Source organism: Canis lupus, chromosome 10 (assembly GCF_048164855.1).
Source record: "Canis lupus baileyi chromosome 10, mCanLup2.hap1, whole genome shotgun sequence".
Classification (NCBI taxonomy): Eukaryota; Metazoa; Chordata; class Mammalia; order Carnivora; family Canidae; genus Canis; species Canis lupus.
Window position 1 is genome coordinate 19,290,983 of NC_132847.1, and position 20,780 is coordinate 19,311,762.

General features: G+C 35.8%; 1 long non-coding RNA gene across 7 annotated transcripts in view; it reads left to right on the forward strand.

Moving 5' to 3' along the window:
• LOC140640876 (uncharacterized) overlaps window positions 1–20,780 on the forward strand; it is a 193,314-nt gene that overhangs the window by 60,840 nt on the left and 111,694 nt on the right. For all 7 annotated transcript variants that reach the window (XR_012037480.1, XR_012037478.1, XR_012037482.1 and 4 more), the window contains 2 exons: window positions 16,331–16,526; window positions 17,759–17,910. This is a non-coding gene — a long non-coding RNA (uncharacterized lncRNA). The remainder of the gene's footprint in view (window positions 1–16,330; window positions 16,527–17,758; window positions 17,911–20,780) is intronic.

Here is a 20,780-nt window from a genome sequence, read left to right on the forward strand (position 1 = left end):
ACTTTTTCAAGAGAAATCTGCAAGGGAGTGAGCATAGCTGAGGGAGACAGGGGAAGAAGCTAGGCAAAGGTAGTGATTCAGGGGAAGCCTGGCCTGAACTTAATACCACGGGGAGCTCCAATGTATAAATGGCACTTTGGTAAAGTGAGAGGGCCTAATGTGCCTCTTTGTTACTTCTTGGCTGGCATCCATGCCTGAGAGAGAGATCACACAGGCCAAAGCCAAATCATAGGAGATAGGTGCAGTTGTAAATAGTTAGCTTCCAATAATTACAGCAGCTGGAGAATGGGTACATTGACCCAATACAATGGGTGAGTCACTGCAAGTATCTATTAAATATTCTACTTTGAAGAATAATTTCTCAAGTAATTTTTTTTCTAGAGAGAGAATGTGTTTGAGGGGAGGAGCAGAGGAAGAGAGAAAATCCTAAGCAGACTCTGCAATGAGCAGTTCCCCTCAAGTAATTTTTCTTTTCTTTTCTTTTCTTTTTTGAAGGAAACAGCAACAATAACAACCAATAACAACAAAATTTCCACCTTCTAAGGAATGTTACCAATAGGTTTTTGAAAAAAAAAAATCTGTAGTTCTTTTTTGTTGTTGTTGTTGAAAAAAAAAAAAAGCCATTGGGATTTTTAATTTTTTTCCAGAATTTCCTCTGGTTTCTTCTAGTTGAAGATTCCTCTTCTTCACGTTTCTGTTGTTGTTGTTAGACTTCATTTTCATTGGGAAGATATTTTCCTTTCTTTAATTTTGTTGTAGTTGTGACGAACAAAAGTGGCAGCTTTTTAATTTCTTTTTTCCTGAACTGTTCTTTTTCCTGAATTGTTGAAAGCTTGTGTCTTAGTGAATGGGAACCCCACTGATCCTAAAGTGGCCTCCCTGATTTTGCTCATAAACTTCTGTTCAATGTCCAAAATGACTAGTCTCTTAATTACAGAACTTGTAGGGTTCACTTTTCTTAATGAGATCCATTTAGTTAGTTGTTTATTTAGCTGAAGTATAACGGATATAAAATACCCTGTTAGTTTCATATATATATATATCATAGAAGATTTTTTTTACATTAAAAAATGATCCCCACGATAAGTCTTGTCATCACACAAAGGTATTATGATATTATTGGCTATATTCCCTATACTCTTAGTCTTAGACCAAGGGACAACTGTTTGAGACGTCTCCTATGTTTATTGTAACATTATTGCTTATTTCCTATTGATTAAATTTTGGGGCAGAGACTAAAAATAAATGAATCTAAAAACAGGAAAAATACTGTATCCTGGGAATAAATGGTGTTTTGCTTGGAAACCGGAAGTTCATCCAAATACTCAAAATGCTGTTAAGAATTTCATCTCTTACTCTTTTTTTTTTTTTAAGATTTTATTTATTTATTCATGAGAGACAGAGAGAGAGAGAGAGGGAGAGAGGCAGAGACACAGGTAGAGGGAGAAGCAGGCTCCATGCAGGGAGCCCGACATGAGACTCAATCCTGGGTCTGGACTGGCAGGGCTAAACTGCTGAACCACCTGGGCTGCCCACAATCCCTTACTCTTGATAGGGGTCCAGCCCTTTCAAAAATGAAATGGGTAAAAAAACAACAACAGCAACAACAACAAAAACCCACTTTTTAAAAAAAGGGCCTGATCGTGTCTGTGCTTCTAGAAAGAGAGGCCAACCAGAGCAAGATGGGCTTTGTGTACTCTAGGATGAAAGGAGTTTCAAATCTTGCCTTTCCTCTTGAAGATGATTGCTTTCCTCCACTGACATGGTTAATACATAAACAATTATGTTGTTCAGTGGAGTGACTACAATAACTGTTTACCAAAGTCCATCAATATGTTGAGGTTATAAAATGCCATTGGAATTTGATTAGATACATGCCTTCCTGTATCACATTTCTTTGGAGTGAAGATCTGTTATAAGCTGTACATACCTGTCTTTTAGAAAGATTTAGGCTCCACTGGTGAAAACTTTAGATAATGTTTGAGCAGAACATTGGCTTCATGTGAGAGCAAATATTAGAGAATTTTAAACATAAATTATTGAGAAGGGTATATGAATATATACCTAAAATTATGTGAATAAAATCGGGAAGTATGACTTTAGGGATTAGGTTACTTTCAATAGTGAAATCTTAAAGTTGCAAAGCCCTGTGGATGAAACAAGGGAGTTCAATTTTAAATGTTATGACTATGGAAACCTGTATAAGCCACAAACTTGTTTTTTATTCTGTGAGAACACTATTAAGGTTAGATATTTTAAGAAAAGAAAAAAAAATCTCATAAACCTTGGTAACTTTCTAGAACTCATGATATTGATTCATTAAGAGCTATATTAGCTTCCTATTGATCCTATAACAAATTACCACCAAGTTTGTGGCTTAGCACACATTTACTGTCTAATACTTCTTCAAACAGGAAGTCCAACATGAGTCCCATCGGGCAAAAATGAAGGTGTGGGCAGGACTATACTCCTTATGGAGGCTCATGGGAGGATACTTTTTCTTGTATTTGCCAGCTTCTGGGGGCTGCCTACATTCCTTTGGCTTGTGGCTCCTTTCTCGTCTTCCACGCCAGAAATACTGCATTTCTCTGACTGTTGCTACTTTCATATGTCTCTAGCTATAGCCAAGAAAGTTTCTAAGCTTTTAAGGACTCCTGTGATTTGACTGAGTCCACAGAAATAATTCAGATAATCCCCTATCTCAACTTCCTTAACTTATATCACATTTGCAAAGTCTCTTTTTGCTGTGTAAAGGTACAGACTCCCTGATTCCAAGAATTAGGCTGTAGACATCTTTGGCGGGGAACATCTTATTCTCTCATCCACAGAGCAGATGATTTCTAGGTGAAGTAAATAAATCTCTACCCAAAAGTGCCTATTTGTTTTCATACAGTCTGCCTTTATGGCATATTTTAATAATCATAGCACTATAGAGGCTCATATAAAGTTTATAAGCAACTGAAGTTGCAGTACAGTTTTCTATTACTCAGGGCTAACTCCTGAATAGACAATGTTTATTTCAATAGTTTTTCTTAAATTCCCTTTTTAATCCATTAAATCATGTTAAAATTATGATTGATTCAGTATAGCTGATATCCAATGAGGCTTTTGGGTTAGCACTCAAAATCAAAATCAAAACCAAACTTCTCAACCTTAAAACACAAATTTACCTATAGTTCTTAGAAATGAATTTTAATGAGAAACAATTTAGTTTTATTTAAGGAAGTTAGCTATGCTTTTGGAAGCCAAGGCATTCCTATGACTTAGAATAAATGTAAATAAAATTATGCTATTTTCAGTGTTTACCAAATCTAGCTGGTTATAGACATTTGCGAATCCACTGTCTATTTTGCAGTTCTGCAAACAGTTCTTGGATTTCTTCATCTGTACCTCTGACCTCTGATTTTTTTTTTTTTCTTAATGTCTGGAAAAATTCTTGCAGACTTTGAGCCATTATTTATTCTTGCGCTGATACTGAGGGAAGATGAGGGGCTCATCACTCTTGAAGTACCCCATGTTTTGTCCTGGGCTTCAGTCCAGTTAGAAGGACAAAGACAGAGGTCAAAGAATCCAGGCAGGCAAACTGATTTTTCTTAGAAACTGAGTAGTTTAAGATTGCAGTGGTGACAACCAGCTCTGTTAATTTAAACAGTAAAACTTCACTTTCACTGACCTTTAAAGTTTAATGCAAAACAGTCACCTAGAGAAGTCGACAGTGAAGCCAGAATAGAAAATAGGACCAGGCATTAATATGCACACTGTATAAGTAGAAATCTGGAATTGACAATAGAAACTTTTAAAAATTGACTCACTCCAGGATACCTTGAAGCAATTTTCGTAACAAGTAAATCAGAAGAGACAAGAAAACATACAGCTAATGTGTATATGTGAGTGACAAATGATGCTCTAGTAGAGGGAAGGATTAAGCTGCTGAAACCTAACTGTTGTTCAAAAGTATTTTTTTCTACCTGTCATATTTCTTGCATGTAGCCAGATTGGATTGGATGAATACCTAAAATGGGCAACCCAAATCCCCTATAGATACTGACATTTTATCTTCTCATCATAGTTTTCTTGAATAAACTCTCAATTTATCCTTATTTAGGTAGAGCTATAATCACATGCCCCTAACTTATAGGGCAACAATTGTCCCAACTTGCCTTCTGAGAACAAGGGTTTCCAGGACGTGGGGCTTTCAGTTTTAAAACTGGTATAGGACTGGGTATACCATTTGGGTTTGAGTGGTTTCCTGAGATGCAAGACTTTCAGTGCTAAAACCTGGAAAGTCTTCAGCCAATTGAGAAAAGTTGCTTGCCCTACCAAGTCCTTTGCCTTGGAGTACACTCCAGAACTCTGGTGTAAGCTGCAGGGAAAGAGCGGCCCTTTGTTTACAAGTGTTGGTAAGGTTCTTGCCCCCCTGGGGAAAGACCACGTTTTGAGAATGAGCCAAGACATTGAAAAACACTACTAAGAAGGCAAATTAAAAGGAAGAGCTCTACTCTTTTTGCTATTTGATACTGATTGCTCACCTGCATCTTAACATCCTAAATTCTGAATCTATTCTCTGGATTTTTAATTTCCATTAGTAAATTCCTTAAATTTTTTTTTTAACTTGAACTGGATTGATTGCCCATCAGATGTCACTTACATTTCACATTTTCTCATATGGTGGCAAATGACATGACATGTTAAAGAAGCTAGACCAATTCTTTTTTTTTTTTTTTAATCACCAGCATAGAGCTGAGTATTTTAAACAGTTCCTGATATTGTCAGGCTTTAATTTTTGCCAAGGGGTGTTAAATGGTACTAAATTGTCAGTAGACTTTCAATCTCCTTGAATAACAGTGGTGTTAAAAAAAAAAAAAGTCATTTTTTTTTCTTTCTAGGGGTCTAGATTGAGATTAGTATTCTAAATCCCTGGACCATTTTGAATGGCACTGGTTGCTTGTCTTTTTCCTAATTGGTTACTTGTGTTTTATTTTACATATTTCAAAGTTGTTGCCTATCTTTTAACATTGGTTATGGGATCTCCCTGGGTGGCGCAGCGGTTTGGCGCCTGCCTTTGGCCCAGGGCGCGATCCTGGAGACCCGGGGTCGAGTCCCACGTCGGGCTCCCGGTGCATGGAGCCTGCTTCTCCCTCTGCCTGTGTCTCTGCCTCTCTCTCTCTCTGTAACTATCATAAATAAAAAAAAATTAAAAAAAATTAAAAAAAAACATTGGTTATGATTTCTTTAGACATGTGTACATCAATTTTTGATATTGGTGTAATGAAATTTATTGATCTCCTTTTATAGCTTTTTTGAGTGTATGGGCCATTTTGAAAAACTTATACCTATTTTGAGATTTTTTTCATATTTTCTTCTAAAATTTGTGTTGTTTCTCATATGTAGGTCTTGACTACATTTGAATTTTGTTTGTGAGCTAGACATCTAAACTTACCAAAGAAAGTCAGTTCCAATTATTCCTTCCTCAGCTGATAGAAAATAATAACTCTTCTTCTGCTGAGTTCACCATTTATACTTGGATCTGTATGGGGGGACTCTAGTACATTTAACGGGATGATTACTTTGTGCCTGCATCAATATAACATTGTTGAAAGAATTACTACAACTTTCTTATAAATCTTGACATGAAGTGGTTCTCTTTTTTCTTTTATGTATGAATTTTGGGAAGTTTGTTCACTATCAAATCTTTTTGAAGTTTTGGTCAGAACTACAATTATCATATAGGTTTGTTTGGCGGAGAATTGATAGCTTTAGTCTTCCTTTCTGTGAATAAGGTATAATCTGTTACTTCATCTTAACTGTCATTAATAAAGTTTTAAAATTCTCTCCATTAAAAACTTTCCAACTTTCATTATAACTGTATTGAAATGGATCTCCAAGTTTTCTAACACTTCTGCTATAAATTTTTTCATTTCAGGTAGGTTAGAAGAATCAAGTATGTTGGTCTTGTGTATGGTTTCTTGCAATACTGGCTCTAATAATTTTTTTCACGTAGCCTCTTGAATATTTTATGTATTGATATAATTTGGAAGCAAAGTCAACTCTCTGTATGTTGTGTATCTGTATGTGGGTTTATATATTTTATATAAGTATAATATATACATAAATATATATATAAATACAAGTTAGTGTATTGATCGAGATCTTCAATACAGTATTCTACAATAGTGACATAGTGAGCATTCTCATCTTCATATATTTACTATTATGTTTGATCCATGAACATGAAATATCTCCATTTATTTAAATCTTTTTTTATTCCAAAAATGTTTGGAATTTTCAGCATAAAGTCTTACATTTCCTTTATTGAATTTATTATTACATATTTTCATCTTTTTTGATGCTAGTGTGAAAAGAATTGTCATTTTTAGATTAGAAAATAAAAGATACTTACTAGTATATGGAAACATAATTTTTCTATATTTTATCCTTTGTATATTTTTCGTATTTTTCTATATTGCTCTTACATCCTTTGACTTTATTGGGGTTTATTTACTCTGATAGGTTTTGGGGTTTTTATTTTTTATATATGTATGTGTTTCTCAAAATTTTCTATATGCAAGATGATGTCTTAAAAAAATGATTTGGGGGGGCAGCTCCGGTGGCGCAGCGGTTTGGCGCCGCCTGCAGCCCAGGATGTGATCCTGAAGACTGGGATCTAGTCCCACGTCGGGCTCCCTGTGTGGAGCCTGCTTCTCCCTTTGCCTGTGTCTCTGCCTCCCTCTCCCTCCCTTCCTCTCTCTCTCTCTCTCTCTGTCTCTATGAATAAATAAATAAAATCTTTAAAAAAAACTGATTTTTTTTCCTTTCCAATTTAGCTGCCTTTTATTTCTTGCCTGATTATATGGACACTTATCTCTAGTACAGTATTGATTAGGAGTGGTGAAAATGGACATCTTTGTTTTGTTCTGATCTTAATACCCTCAGTATTTCACCAATAATGTGATGACAGCTGTAGGTTTTAATAAATTCCTTTTATAGACTTTAAGAAGTTTTCTTCTACTCCTAGGTTATTGTTGAGAGTTTTCATTATAAATATTAGATTATTGTTAAACGCTCTTGTCTCATTCCATTAATATGGTGTATAATATCAATTGACTTTAAGTTGGATAATTTATTTTTCAATTCCTTTTTTCCCCATCTTGTGCTGGTAGGTGCAGATTCGAAGTTCCTGCATGCTCTGAAATCCCATAGCTCTTCATGTAAATACATAAGGGTATCTACCTGTGCATAAATAAATGCATATGCAAATACTTACGTGTATGTATACGTATGTGTGTATTTAATTGTATTTATTTCCTTACCTAAATGTCCACGTGACATTATGCAAATAGAATGGGCTTTGCAGCAACACAAACCCTAGGATTTAAATTGAGTACTGGGGGAAAACAAAACAAAACTGAGTACTACCAAAATCACTTCATGTTCTGAATGTGTTTATTTATCTCAAGAAAGACATCGCTAATAGCATTCTTGGGCGCTTAGGAGGATTACTGGGATAGTTTAAGTAATGTCTGTTACAGGCATGCAGCACAGTGTGTGGCACATGATAGTTGCTGAAAAATGTTAATTCCATCTGTTTTACATTCATTTGTGTAATCTGTGCAAGACCTGCATGGGTGCCAAGTATACATTTGTTGAATTATATAGATCAGTCCTGCCAGTAAACTAAGGAAAGTGGCCCAGTAATGGCCCCTGGCATAAGCTTCCCCATGAGGAGAAGAACTTGGAACTTTGTCTTAAACATGATCTCTTATATCTAACAAGAATCTTCAGGTTCCTGCAATGATTTTTTTCCCTGTGTTAAACTTTTACATGAAGAAAATCACATATATAGCTAAAGGAATTTTTTATCCTTAGAGGCAAGGAAGTAAAATCAGGCCTAAGAAGGTAGGTTCACTAGACTATTTTCCTAATGTTGGTACTGACAAAGATTACTGCTGGCTAATTAGTCTTTTTAACTGCATGTTTGTAGGGCAAAGTCATAAGATGTCACCTCATGCAAAAAAATGCCAACAGTCTATACTTCCCCTAGAACTTTGATATATCAGCTGCATGACTTGGACTTGCTGTTGTCAAATGAGTAAATTGGTCATTGAAAACACTGAGCAGATATACACTCACCATTTTATTTTATTAACTTACTTTTTTAAAAGATTTTATTTTTTGAGAGAGAGATAATGAGAGAAAGCAGGAGCATGGGGTGAAGGAAAGAGGGAGAAGCATGCTCCCCACTGAGCAGGGAACCTGATGTGGGACTCAATCCCAGGACCCCAGGATCATGACCTGAGCCGAAGGCAGGCACTTAACCGACTGAGCCTCCCAGGCACCCCTCACCTTAGTTTATAATTTATACAAAGATGTTTGTATTTATACAGCTCTACACCTCAGCCAGAATCACAAAAACAAAGTTGTAAAGATGTTTAACTTCAGAAAGACAAGATAGTTGCAGAAAACTTTCATACTGCTAAAATCACATTAAAAGATCAAGTCCTCAAACTTAATGGCCTTAAAAAGAAGAGGGATTGACACAGAATCCACAAAGCCTTATTCATCATGTTAAGAATAAAGTGAATTAAGTGCTGAGTATGTTTAGAAAAAGGGAGTTGGTTTTATAAAGCATTTATTTAACTGTCAGTATCTACTAGATGCCACAATTTACTTGAGTTATGTCATATGATCTTCAGAGTTCTGTTTGATAGTGACTACTATCATTTACAATTTCACATTTGGGTAAACTGTGGCTTAGATGTATAATGCTGCTCACTAATAGTGCTGAATTGCTTCTATTTTTGAAGTACTCGTAAACCCTAGCTGTTTCTATCAGACCATATTAAGCGACAGAAGTACTAATAAATGCCACTAATTAAAAGATCAATGGGCATACTTTGACTTCCACTTAAAATAGATACCGTATTTAAAGACTCATCTTTTCCTACTTCTTTTCCATTCAACTCTGAGTTACCATCTCTAATTTCTGTAATGATTAGGGCTCCTCCTCTTTCTATGTGGATTCCACTGTAGTAGGTGCTGTGTCTGGGGATAATGAAGCATTTACTTGTCTATTTTATACATGTTTACTAAGTAAAGTTCATAAACTTGGTCACTAACATATATGTTTCAATAATGTTCATCTCTTCATTAGACTATTGCATTTTAGTTCTTGATTGCTCTCATTTCTGTAGGAATAGAACAGTTTGCTAACAAGATCAAGTGTGCAGTAAGAGAGAAGAGGCCAGGAGATCAAATCCAATTCCCTCTGTTAAATTTACTGTTTCTATGTCAATGCATCCCCAAAAGGGGATGAGATGTTCGTGAGAATAGATTCACATGTAGATATTAAAACTTAAGTCACATACTCACACCAAAATCAGTAAATTTTTTGTTCCATCTATTGTTTGAGTCCTAGCCAAAAGAACAGTCCTTTATCTTGCTGAAGAGAATGTTCACGAGCCTCCAACTTTTTAAAGATCACTCTTGGGGCCCCATAATGAGAATAGAGAGAAATAACAAGCAAATAGAAATTGATGGCAATGTATTATCTGTCTCTAAAATCTGGAAACAATTAATACATATTATTTGGGAAAAAAAATACTGGTTATCTTGGTTACCAAGGAACGTATTTCATTAAGTAGAAGTAACTCTTGAATTGACAAAGATTGTTTACTTAAAATGCATAAAGGATATCCTAATGGTTATTGTGAACTATCTTAAATGTCATTATAAAATCAGAAACGCTACAGTTACCCCTTTTTTTGGTCTCTTTCTGAAAGTATATTGTTCTTACGACCTTCATTTGGAAGTGGTGTTATCAAAAGAATCCAAATAAAAAAAAATTTACAAGGAGTTTATGTCGCCTAGAAAACTAAGAGAATTCTTTTATTTAATTTTACTAAGGACTCTCTGGAGGCAGGCTGTACTTTGGAAATAGAAACAAGCTTGGGCCATAGGTGGCCTTATATCCTGAATGCTGCTCAGGAGCCCATAAACACACTCCTGTGATTTCTGCTCACATGGAGGTGTTAAATGTATAATTGCTGGTAAAAATAATTAAAAAAAAAAAACTTGAGGTTATACAGGCAAGTATAGAATTTGGCAGTGTTGTTTGTGAGTTCCCATCGCAGACATTCTGAAAGTTTATTAATCTGTTTGTGTCTGCAATAGAAAGTGAAAAATAAATATTAGAGAAATGAATTTGGTGAAGCCAGGCCCCTATACAATATAAGACTGATCCCAAGGGTCATATACTTACACTCCTTATTATTCTGAAAAAGCAGTTTTTAAAATAGTCCTTCATTCTCAGATGGGTAATTACCCACTGCGGGAGATCTCCTAAATAGAGGCAACTGCTGGGTATCCACTGAAAAGCCCCGTGTGTTCAGTGATGGGCTGGGATTGTTCTGTGGCCAGTTGTCTCTGGTGGTATTGGATTGAAAGTCTGAAGAGCCACTGTTGTTGAAGACTATCACCCAATGAAGTTCAAAGTCAGCTGAACTATAAGGGAAAAGCCTTATCCTTTAATTTGTCCAGGTAGTGTCATGCCTTGGTTCTCCTCCACCTTGAGGAAGGAGTTCGAGAAGAAGAGTGCTAAGACAAAGTCACCAAAAGGATTGAATGAGTACTTTCAGGCTAATTTAATTATTGTAGCTTCAATGTGTGCGCTGTGAATAGAATTCCTGCTTATTATCTACTTGTGGAGCTTAGAAGAAGAGCAGTTTGAACTTGTAGGTGGGACAGGAGGGTAATTAGGTACTGGCCACAGGACTTTGGGTCTCACGAGGGGACATTAGGCATCTAGAGACTCCATGCAATGCAGTGTCCAGAAAACCACTGAGAGGATGGTGAATGTGACTGGAACTACTGCTCAAGGATTGCTTATATATTAAAGAAAAAGTACAGCCTAGTGGGAGCAGGGGAAAGGTAATGATATGCTCTTCTATGAATTCAGACTCCGTTAACACAGTCTTATTAAAGTTTCCAGTGATACATGTTTGAGATCCAGTAGCCTATTTGCATTCTTCATACTACTTAATTTCTCCATCATATTTCACACCAGGAATATCATGCCACATGGAAATGGTTTTTCCTCTGGATTTCGCCCATTCATCTCAATGAAAACATTCAAACTTTCCGTGTTCTCTGAACATTGTGACAATGCATGCATTGTCTATGGCATGCATCCATAGACAAATTTTTTGTATTTAATCTATTAAGTAGAACTCCTGTGCTCTGTTTCCTGCCTGCCCACTGAAAAAGAAACTCAAAAATAACACAATAAATCTATTGTGTCTCCTTTTGAAAATTCTATAAGACTCTGAAACTTCCTCTTTTATCTTTTCATGTTTTATCTTTTTGTGGATTCTCTTCCAGTTAATCTTCTTGCTTAAATTTTGGTGGTTTTCAGAGTTTTATCCTTGGTCCTATTCCACTGATTTGCTGTATAACTTCTCCGGAAGGTCACTACCATACATGGGTTTTTAATTATGACTGTGATTGCCAAATGTAACTACAATTCTGACTTGTTTCTTGAAATCCTGATCCATAATCCCCATCTATTGGGGATTCATCTCAGTGTTGATCAGACCCCTTGACCACACCAAGTGTAAAGCTCAACCCAATATCTTATCCTCCAAATGCCCCTTCTGTGTTTCATTGTTGTAGTTGATACCATCACTCACTTTGTAGAATGCTTTTTAATGGGCTAAACTTAGGGATTTGCAGGCATCTTATTTTGATTCTCATTTTCACGGTTCAGGAGAAAAAAACTCCAATGATAGTTGGAGTGTGAAAGAGAAAGAAGAGTTTAAAAACCCAGGCCTATTTATGAGGAGTTTGGAAAATATAATTGTGTCTTGGGATCCTGGTCCAATGATAGTAAGGATCTTTGCATCCAAAGAAAAAAGAGCACTAGTCATTTCTTTTTCCATAATATTTTCAGATTCCCCCCTTCCTAATTGTGCCACAAGTCTTAGATGTAAGGCTAACTAGTACTACAGCAGCACCACTCCCTGATCTGGGCTTAGGCTTTTGAAGTGCTCTCACACCAAGTCCTTGTTGTTGGACACACATTGACTTCTCATCTGTTGTTTCCCCTTAACTTTTCCATTAGATTTTGGAAAGGGTTCATATTTTATCTCTCATTACCTAATTTCCTCCAAAGACCCAGCTAGTAAAGTGAACTACATTATCAACTGCTGTTTTTTAATTGGAGAGAAAATATTAATGAATCAGTACATAGTACTATCTGGGTCATGTTGATCAGGAATAATCAGTCACCAAACAGCAAGGAGGCTAAGGTTTCCAGGTCCAGTGATAAAAGTTCATGGAAGCTGCAGCCACCAAGAAGAATTTATAAGTATTGAGATCCCTCAGAAATGACAGCTGGAGTTCTATATTTGGTACTAAGTCTCCATTCAGCTGAGATAGTAGCTGAAGCCAAAGATCATACAAAAAGTGATAGAGGAGGGAAATTGTAAATACTTAAAACGTCTCCGTATCACTTGAGGATACTGGTATTTTCTTCTATGCTATATTTATCTATGTATATTAGAGAGTATGGTGATAGTGGTGAAATTTATAATTTGCTCATTATACTCAAGAATACTCCTCTAGAAGTGTGGTGGAATCATAGGAGGAATACATGACTCCAGAGATCCTGGACTTGGAACTGGAAGTGGTAACTGGTTATATCCTGAATGGATGCTTCTTACAGAGAAGTTACATGCATTTTTGTTGTTGTTGTTCATGGGGTCTACTTGAGTTAGGCTGGATGGAATTTGTTCTGCTTGGAAGCACAAATAAGCATACTTACTTTGCATAGCCAAAGGTGAGACTCTGTAGTGAGTATTTATCTTTTTTAGGGGGTGCCAGCTATATAAACTTCTATCTTACGTTCAGACAAGCATTCACTTTATGTGTCAGGTGACTTGAATCTGTAAAAGATGAAAAGGCCAAACACTGCTTGACAGTTCCCTTTCCACTGAAGGTCCATGACTGAATCCCTACAAATCAGTCACCAGAAAATAGATTTGCAGTCAGTAGCTTGTGACATAAAGAGAGAAATCAACCATTGAACATATTTTCTTTTTTTTTCATTGAACATATTTTCATCGTGGTCAACTACATCATAGTAGTTGTAGTAATTTACATGTTTGAACAATAGCAGTGGCACACAGCTATGTGGTAATATCCAGTGGCCTGCATCCAGCAGTATTGCTGTGAAGTCTGGGCTTAGTGAAGGCAGTAGTGATGTTTAGAGTGGTCTATTATAATGCTCTGATTCTAGACCCTGTTGACCTCGTATTCTAGATCCTCCGGTTATCCTGGAGATTGAAAGTTAACTCCTATCCTTTTCATAAATTCTTATTATTTTTTGCTTTATGTGCCTAGAGTTAATTGCTATTGCTCTACAAAGCTAAATATCCAGCTATGTGTACTGCCCCCCACCCCCTGTCCCATTTAAGTACTTATTCAGCCTTCTTGCCACATTGCCTAAGGAAAAGGACACAACTGGGTTAAGCAGAAATTCTGGCTTTGTTTTTGAAAAACTGAAGTTTTGGAACGTGATTGATAAAATGTCTGGGACAGAATCAAGGTTTTAGTATAGGTCATCTCAAATTAGAAATTTTTGAGGACTGAGAGAAGGAGAGTTAAGGAAAGAGGCATGGGAGAGATGTCTGTGCAAGTTTTGCTAACATGCCCTTAGCAAGGCAGCAAGACCCCAGGGAGGAAATGGCTGGGGAGTGCAACTAGGTAGATGAGGTCATGGGTGGTTTTGAAACAAAAGATTCCTGTGTTCTAAGCAGGGCATTTTTTAAGCTGTGAGTTCTAAGTGCTGAGTTGATGGGAGGCAAACCTTGTTTGGACAAACGAATCAATGATAAGGTCTGTTTTCTCAAAATGTGTCTCTGTGAGAGTCCCTAGAACTTCATAGAATTTTAAGGAGACTAAAAGGAAACAAAGACTGAGATTGGGTTTCCTATCAACAAAATAGGATAAGAATTCACTTAAATAATTGAGTCAAGAAAAGATAAAATCATAATTTCTACACTCCTGAGTTTGTGAACTGAAAATGACATCCACTAGGAAATTGTTAAAAAGAAGCAAGAGTCTTACAGTTCTAGAATCAAATTAAGAAAATTTCAAAGATAATCCTGGATAAAAGAAGCCATTATAAAAACATGAAACCTAGAAAGATAGCAATTAAGAGATTGCTGAGTTTGAGGATTTAAAATACTTGTTTTAAATTTAAAAATTTAAATTTAATAGACACTTAGAGTGCTTTCACAAAGTCTTGAGAGAAAGACCACTCTGCAATAAAAGGTGAACCAAACCATAAAGCAAAAAGTTGCAGCAAAGGAAACTCAAATGTTTTTTTAACCTATGACGATGTATTCAATATTGATGAAATCATTGAAGTAGAAGTGAAAGTGTTGAGAAATCCGTTTTTCTCCTTGAAGTACTATTCACAGTAGTAATAGGGCTACAATAACAATAATAGCAATAATAAGGGTTTGCTGAGCATCTACTATATGCCAGTCCTGTCCTACATGCTTTACATGATAAGCTGTTTAATCCTCACAAAATTCTAAGGGGTATTTTGTTACAATTTCCCTCTTGGAGTTTAACCTTCATGAATACAGGTAAATTTATCTACTTTGTTGACTGTTGGATTGTTTTACTTAGAAAAGTACCTAGCTCACAATAGGTACTCTATAAGTGTTGACTGATCGAATAGATTTTGATTTTAGAAATTAGAAATCTGGGGCACAGAGAAGTTATGTTGCCCAAAGATACAAAGCTCATCAACAGCTGAATTAATTTTTGCTGCCAAAGAGTCACTCACCAGAGTTTGAACTCTAAATAACTGTACTGTCTTGCACAGGAAAATGTGAAGTAAGAAACAACATCTGGAAGATACGAGTAGAAAGACATTATCTTTCCAGGGCACTTGGCAACACATATCAGAGTGAAAAATACACCCTTTAGCTCAACAGTTCTACTGCGGATGTACTCACTTACATGAAGATTTATCTCAAACTATGTTCACTGGTGCATTCTCTGTGTTGACAAAGGACTTTAAAGAATCTAAGTGTTGAGGGGAACCCTGGGTGATGCAGTCAGTGAAGCATCAGACTCTTGGTTTCAGCACACGTGTGATCTCAGTTCTGATCTCAGGGTTGTGAGACTGAGCCTCATGTCAGGCTCCATGCTTACTGTGGAGTCTGCTAGAGTGTCTCTGTATCTCTCCCCTTCCCTTCCTCCCCCGCACTCTAAAATAAATCTTAAAAAAAAAAAAAGAATACATGTTCATATATAGGGTAGAATAAATTGTGATGCCACTCTGCAATGGAATGGTTAAAAACAAGTCCTTCTCTGTGTGGTGATTTGGAAAGATTAGCATAAGGGGCAAATGCAAGGGTCAAACAATTAATATATTCTTCTATCTGCCAAAATGAATCCAGTATGTTCTATTTCTATGACTCTGTGTCTGTACCTCCACACATCTCTTAGACACAAGTAACACATACACCCATATGTAAGTTTATAGTCTTTCTTGGAGAGGGACTTGGAGACTGTTTATGAAAAGAGGCTTATATTGGATTGTATATGCTTTTGTAGTCTTTGAATGTGACCATGGACAAGCATTATTGTTTTAATAAAAAGCTAAAGTGTAAACTAAATACTTGCACATATCTAAATGCATCAATGTCAGTCTGTGAAAATGTTCTCTGTGGAGAAACAAGAAGAGTAGGTGGGCAGTAGAATTGGAGTCAGGAATGCATGGAAGGGAACCTTTTTTTTTTTTTTTTGGTGTTGAGCATTTTAATAATGGAAATATGTAATTTAAATTACATTTCAGAATGGACTTCTGGCTTTTCCTCTTAATCTGGAAGCACACACATGTATAATGTGTTTAACTCTAAAGTCAAAATTTTAAAGCAGGTTGAGGCTAAAAAGATAGAATTGTTTTTAAGGGTATAAAGTTTTATGAACTCTTTATAGATGCATACTCTACAACCCATTCATGTAAATGTGTATGCTACTAAACAAGTAGTGAAAACTATGATTATTTTACACTCCAAGTTTTACTGTTAATGTTTACTTAAGGTACTATAAACTTTCAGTTTGGGACCTAGTCTTACTGTACTGTGATAAATGACATGAACTCTAAGATATTTTGGAAGATTTTAAAGTAAAAAAAAATGTGGCAGAAGAACTGTTGCCATCTATAATTTTTTAATTGTGATTTTTTTCCCCCCATATATTCCAAGAAAAGTATTTTCACTTTACCTATTTCTCCTACCCTATATAACTTTCTTAGGCAGTAGCTGAGTATAAAAAAGACATTTTTTGAAATACCCAAATGGCATTACCTCCTCCTTGTACTTCACCTTCACCAGAAAGGATCCAAGTAAATTATTTCAACAGACTGAAAGGTCAAATGCAGATAAGTGAACAAGAAGCAAAAACAATTTTCATGTTTTGTAAACATGCCAAAATGCCTTCAGTGAACACTGGTGAGTTATGTAAGCTTGCATTATGTAAGCATTCATCTCTTCATACGTTGATCCATCAAGCCACTAGTACACTTAATTAAGATTTTCAGAGGCTAAAAACCTGATACAACCCATTTAAGTAGGAATAAAGTATGTAGTGCAGAGCATATACTCTCATGATTATAAGCCAGTGTAATAGGATAAAAATGGACTAACAGGATAGTCTTAGATTTGTAATAAACTATTGAAGAGATAATATGAAATAAAGGGTGATTATCGTGTGAGAATTGTCAAGGCAGACACCCCCCTCTGTGGATGATTTAGATAGAAATAGAAATTATAATGCCACTCTACTACCATTGAAGGGACTCTATAGAAAAAAATACTCTATTCTCATGCAGTGGAGCTATAAATGGGAGTAAGACTGTCTTTGTTTCTCAAAATAACTGGAATCTTAGGGGGGAAAAAAAGAAAGCTTTAATTGGAAGGTTCTTCAGAAGTTGAAAGAGATGGTGTTATAGATAGAGTGAAAGACTGAGGCCCTTCAAGGAGGGGAAAGATATTCTGAGCAGCAAATATCTTTCAAAGAAGCCAGAGAAAGCTAGTGGTGAGTGTGATGAGGGAGTTGGCTTGACAGCTGATGAACTGCTTGGAGTCCATTGAAAGTGAGACTGGATGCTCACAGGAGAACCTGGAATGCTTAACTCCTTTAAGATTTGATCCAAAAGACAATAGTGGTTCATTTTTGTTCCTGAGCAAAATGGAATGATAACAGGAATCTTTTGAGGAGGGTAATTTATTGTGGTTAGAAAGACTGAGTGGAATAAGTCAAGCAGGATTATTTTAAAATCTACAAAACAGAGAATGGTAAAAGATTAGAACAATAGAATGGCTCTAAATTTGGATACAAAATGCTCAGGTAGCATAGAGAGAAAGGACTGAGATAGTCTCCATTTGCAGATGTGCTGGCTATTAAAGAATTGACTTTTATGGAAAACCTTTTCATACTGCCTGTCTTCTTTGGAAGTTACAAAAAAATGTATGAGGGAAGGGGAGATATCCCAAGAGATGTGAAGAAAAAGTATAAGAGATTGAGAACCAAGTGAGAGGAAGAGACACACCTAGAGAGAAAGATAAGGAGATATGAGGTAGAGAAAAAAGATGCAGAAAGGCAGGAGAGGCAAAGAGGCAGGTGGAGAGAAGAGAATACATTTTCTTACCCTTGCTTTTTTCCCCCCTTATTCAAACTCCAGGACCTCTGCATAGACCCTATTTCCTTTTGCAACTCCATTTGTATTTAGCACATGAAGATCATCTACACCATTCTATCCAATACTAGAACAGTGTGGGATGCAAGGGAAATTTCTAAGATGACCATGCTACTCTGGATCTTCCTCATTCCCAGGTATGATTTTTCAGATACTCTGCCCTTGGTGGATGTTTTGTTCAACTAACATCTGGGACCAGGGGACAAACCTCCATTTTTTCCCATTAAGCTCAGAAAATTGTGTCTGCTGAGGGTAGGTAGATGTAGGAATTGGCACCTCCATGCTGCCCTTGCATCTGTGAAGCACTATGGCTAAGATGACTCTAGCTTAACCTGGGCATTCTGGTCTCTGATGCTGTGGAAGGGGCTTCAAAGATGCCAGGGAGGTTTCAAATATATCTGTGGGTTGAGTTGACTTTATACCCTGTAGGATAGCATATCAAAGCCTTTATAAATCTACTGGATCCCACTGAAAAAAATTGCAATATAAATACGCTAAGTACTTTGCTCCAAAGTCTGAAAAACATGACTTAGTGAGGTGTGGGGTTAGAAAGAGAAATCTGCCAATTAGATTTGAGTCAAAAGTGGCTTAAGTAGCACCCGAATGAGTATAACTATATGTTGGTAAAGAGGTGGCAATGAAGAATTACAATTTCTGTCTACTCATACACATATTTTTCTTTATGTGGAGGTCTTTTAAGAATTTTTTTTTATATTAGAAATGGAAAAAATGGCCTAGGTACAAAGGTAGCTCTTTTCTTCTCAAATCATAACTTCATGTCCTATTTTCATTTTTGAGGAGGAGTCAGTATAAATCATTTAGAAATGGACTTGCTGACATTGTTAGTGTTCATTATGGATGTCTATGAAGTAAATAAGTTTCAGAATTTTGTTCCTTTGAGAAACAAGTCTATTGATGAAGATTTGCTTTTTTTATTATATGAAGCTGTCATAACATGGAAAGCTAAATACCATATTCTTTTTGGTAAAAATAACTAATATTTGTCAAGCATTTACAATATGCCATGAAAGCACTGTGCTAAATATGTATGTGTGTGGTGTGTATATATAAATATATGGTCTTACTAAATTATCATTATGATTAAAAAAAAAACTAAGTGCTATATGCTGTTATTTATTTTACAGATGAGAAAAATGAGGCACAGAGGTTCTATGAACCCAGATCACAAGGATGTGAAGTCATAGAGCTAGGGTTAAAGCCATTCTGATGCCAGAGGCAATGATTCTTAATTATTACATTCATCTGAAATGGAGCATATTCTTTGTATTATGTATTGTCGTATTGATTTTCTAGATAAAATATTTTCTCTTTTTCTTATTTTTTTAAAGATTTTATTTATTCATCAGAGACACAGAAAGAGAGGCAGAGACCCAGGCAGAGGGAGAAGCAAGCTCCACACAGGAACCCCGATGTGGGACTTGATCCCAGACCCCAGGATCATGCCCTGATCTGAAGGCAGATGCTCAACTGCTGAGCCACCCAGGCATCCCTTTCTTTATTTATTTATTTTGATATCAACAGATTACTGGGCATTGTGGTTTCTAGAAAAAAAGAAGAATCTGCTTAAAAGATTCTTTTTCTACCAATTGCATAATATCTGAGCTTATACATAAGGAAGTTTGATTTCTTTTGTCTAGGATCCCTTTAAAATACCAATACTGTAGAACTCTTTAGATTGTTTCCACTCATTTCTTACTTAATTGAATTAAGCTTTTCAGAACCTTTGTGACCATTCCTTTTTATGGGAAAGAAGAAAGGAAAGCGTGTACAAATACTTGCTGCTTACAGCATTTCACTGACTAGGAGTAAAGGGAAAATGGGAACAGTTTTGCTTATTTGACCCAAATGTTCTGTCTCTGGCTTTCTTAAAATTCATTCTAAAATTTTATAATTATGTCTCCAATACGCTAAGTTTTGACTTAAGGATTTGGCTTCTCCAAAGCCTTTCAAATACTCCATAAGACCATTATAATCAGAAATTTTAGGAGTCATCAAAAAATATTTTCAAGTTGCGATATGTTAAGAAAAATATGACTTGAAATCAGGTCTGAGTGGTTAATAGTTAATTAATTTAAAATTGATTAAATTAGCCATGATTTGTTAAAATATCTGCAGGAATCTTAATTCAAGTAATCTTCAAATACCAGAAAGTAAGAAACCCAGTTCAAATAAGAAAGGAAAAAAAGATCAAACATCAGAAAAAAATTTTAATGAGTGAAATATCTTTAAACACAAAGATCTTATGTTTTCTTCTTATTTTAAAAAATATTTATTAATGAGAGACACACAGAGAAAGGCAGAGACCTAGGTGGAGGGAGAAGCAGGCTTGCTGCAGGGAGTGCATTGTGGGGACTTGATCCCGGAACCCCATATTCACTACCTGAGCCAAAGGCAGATGTTCAACCACTGAGCCATCCAGACATCTCTTATGTTTTGTTTTAAAAAGACTATCTATCTAGCTGCTTCTAAGGGAACCAGCTAAAATAAAAATGAATCTAAATAGTTGGACCCATATGAACCAAGAAATGATAAGCAGAAAAGAGGAGAAGGGGGAAATCTTAAGGAGGAACCGTGTTCATGGAGACATGGAGGCAAATCTACCAAAAGATAGGTCATGAATAAGTTTGCACCTAAACTACCTTTGAAATTTGAAAAGCAACTAGAATTAGACTACAACTAGAAAAAACAAGAATATAATATATATATGTTATATAATATATAAGAAAAGACTAGACCAAATAAGAAAATAACCAAGGACACACAGATTTTGAAAAATACAGTTAAGTTTATTATAGATAGCTAAAATTGAGAAACCTGCTCAGCAAAAGATACCACATATCCAATTTAGAATATAGGCTTGAGGAAAATATTTACAGTATGAATAATAGATTAATAGCCATGATATTTAAAGTTCTTCTAGAAATCAACAACAAATCAAGGAAATACAAAACAAAATTAAAGCTGAGATAAAAATATTATTACCTGA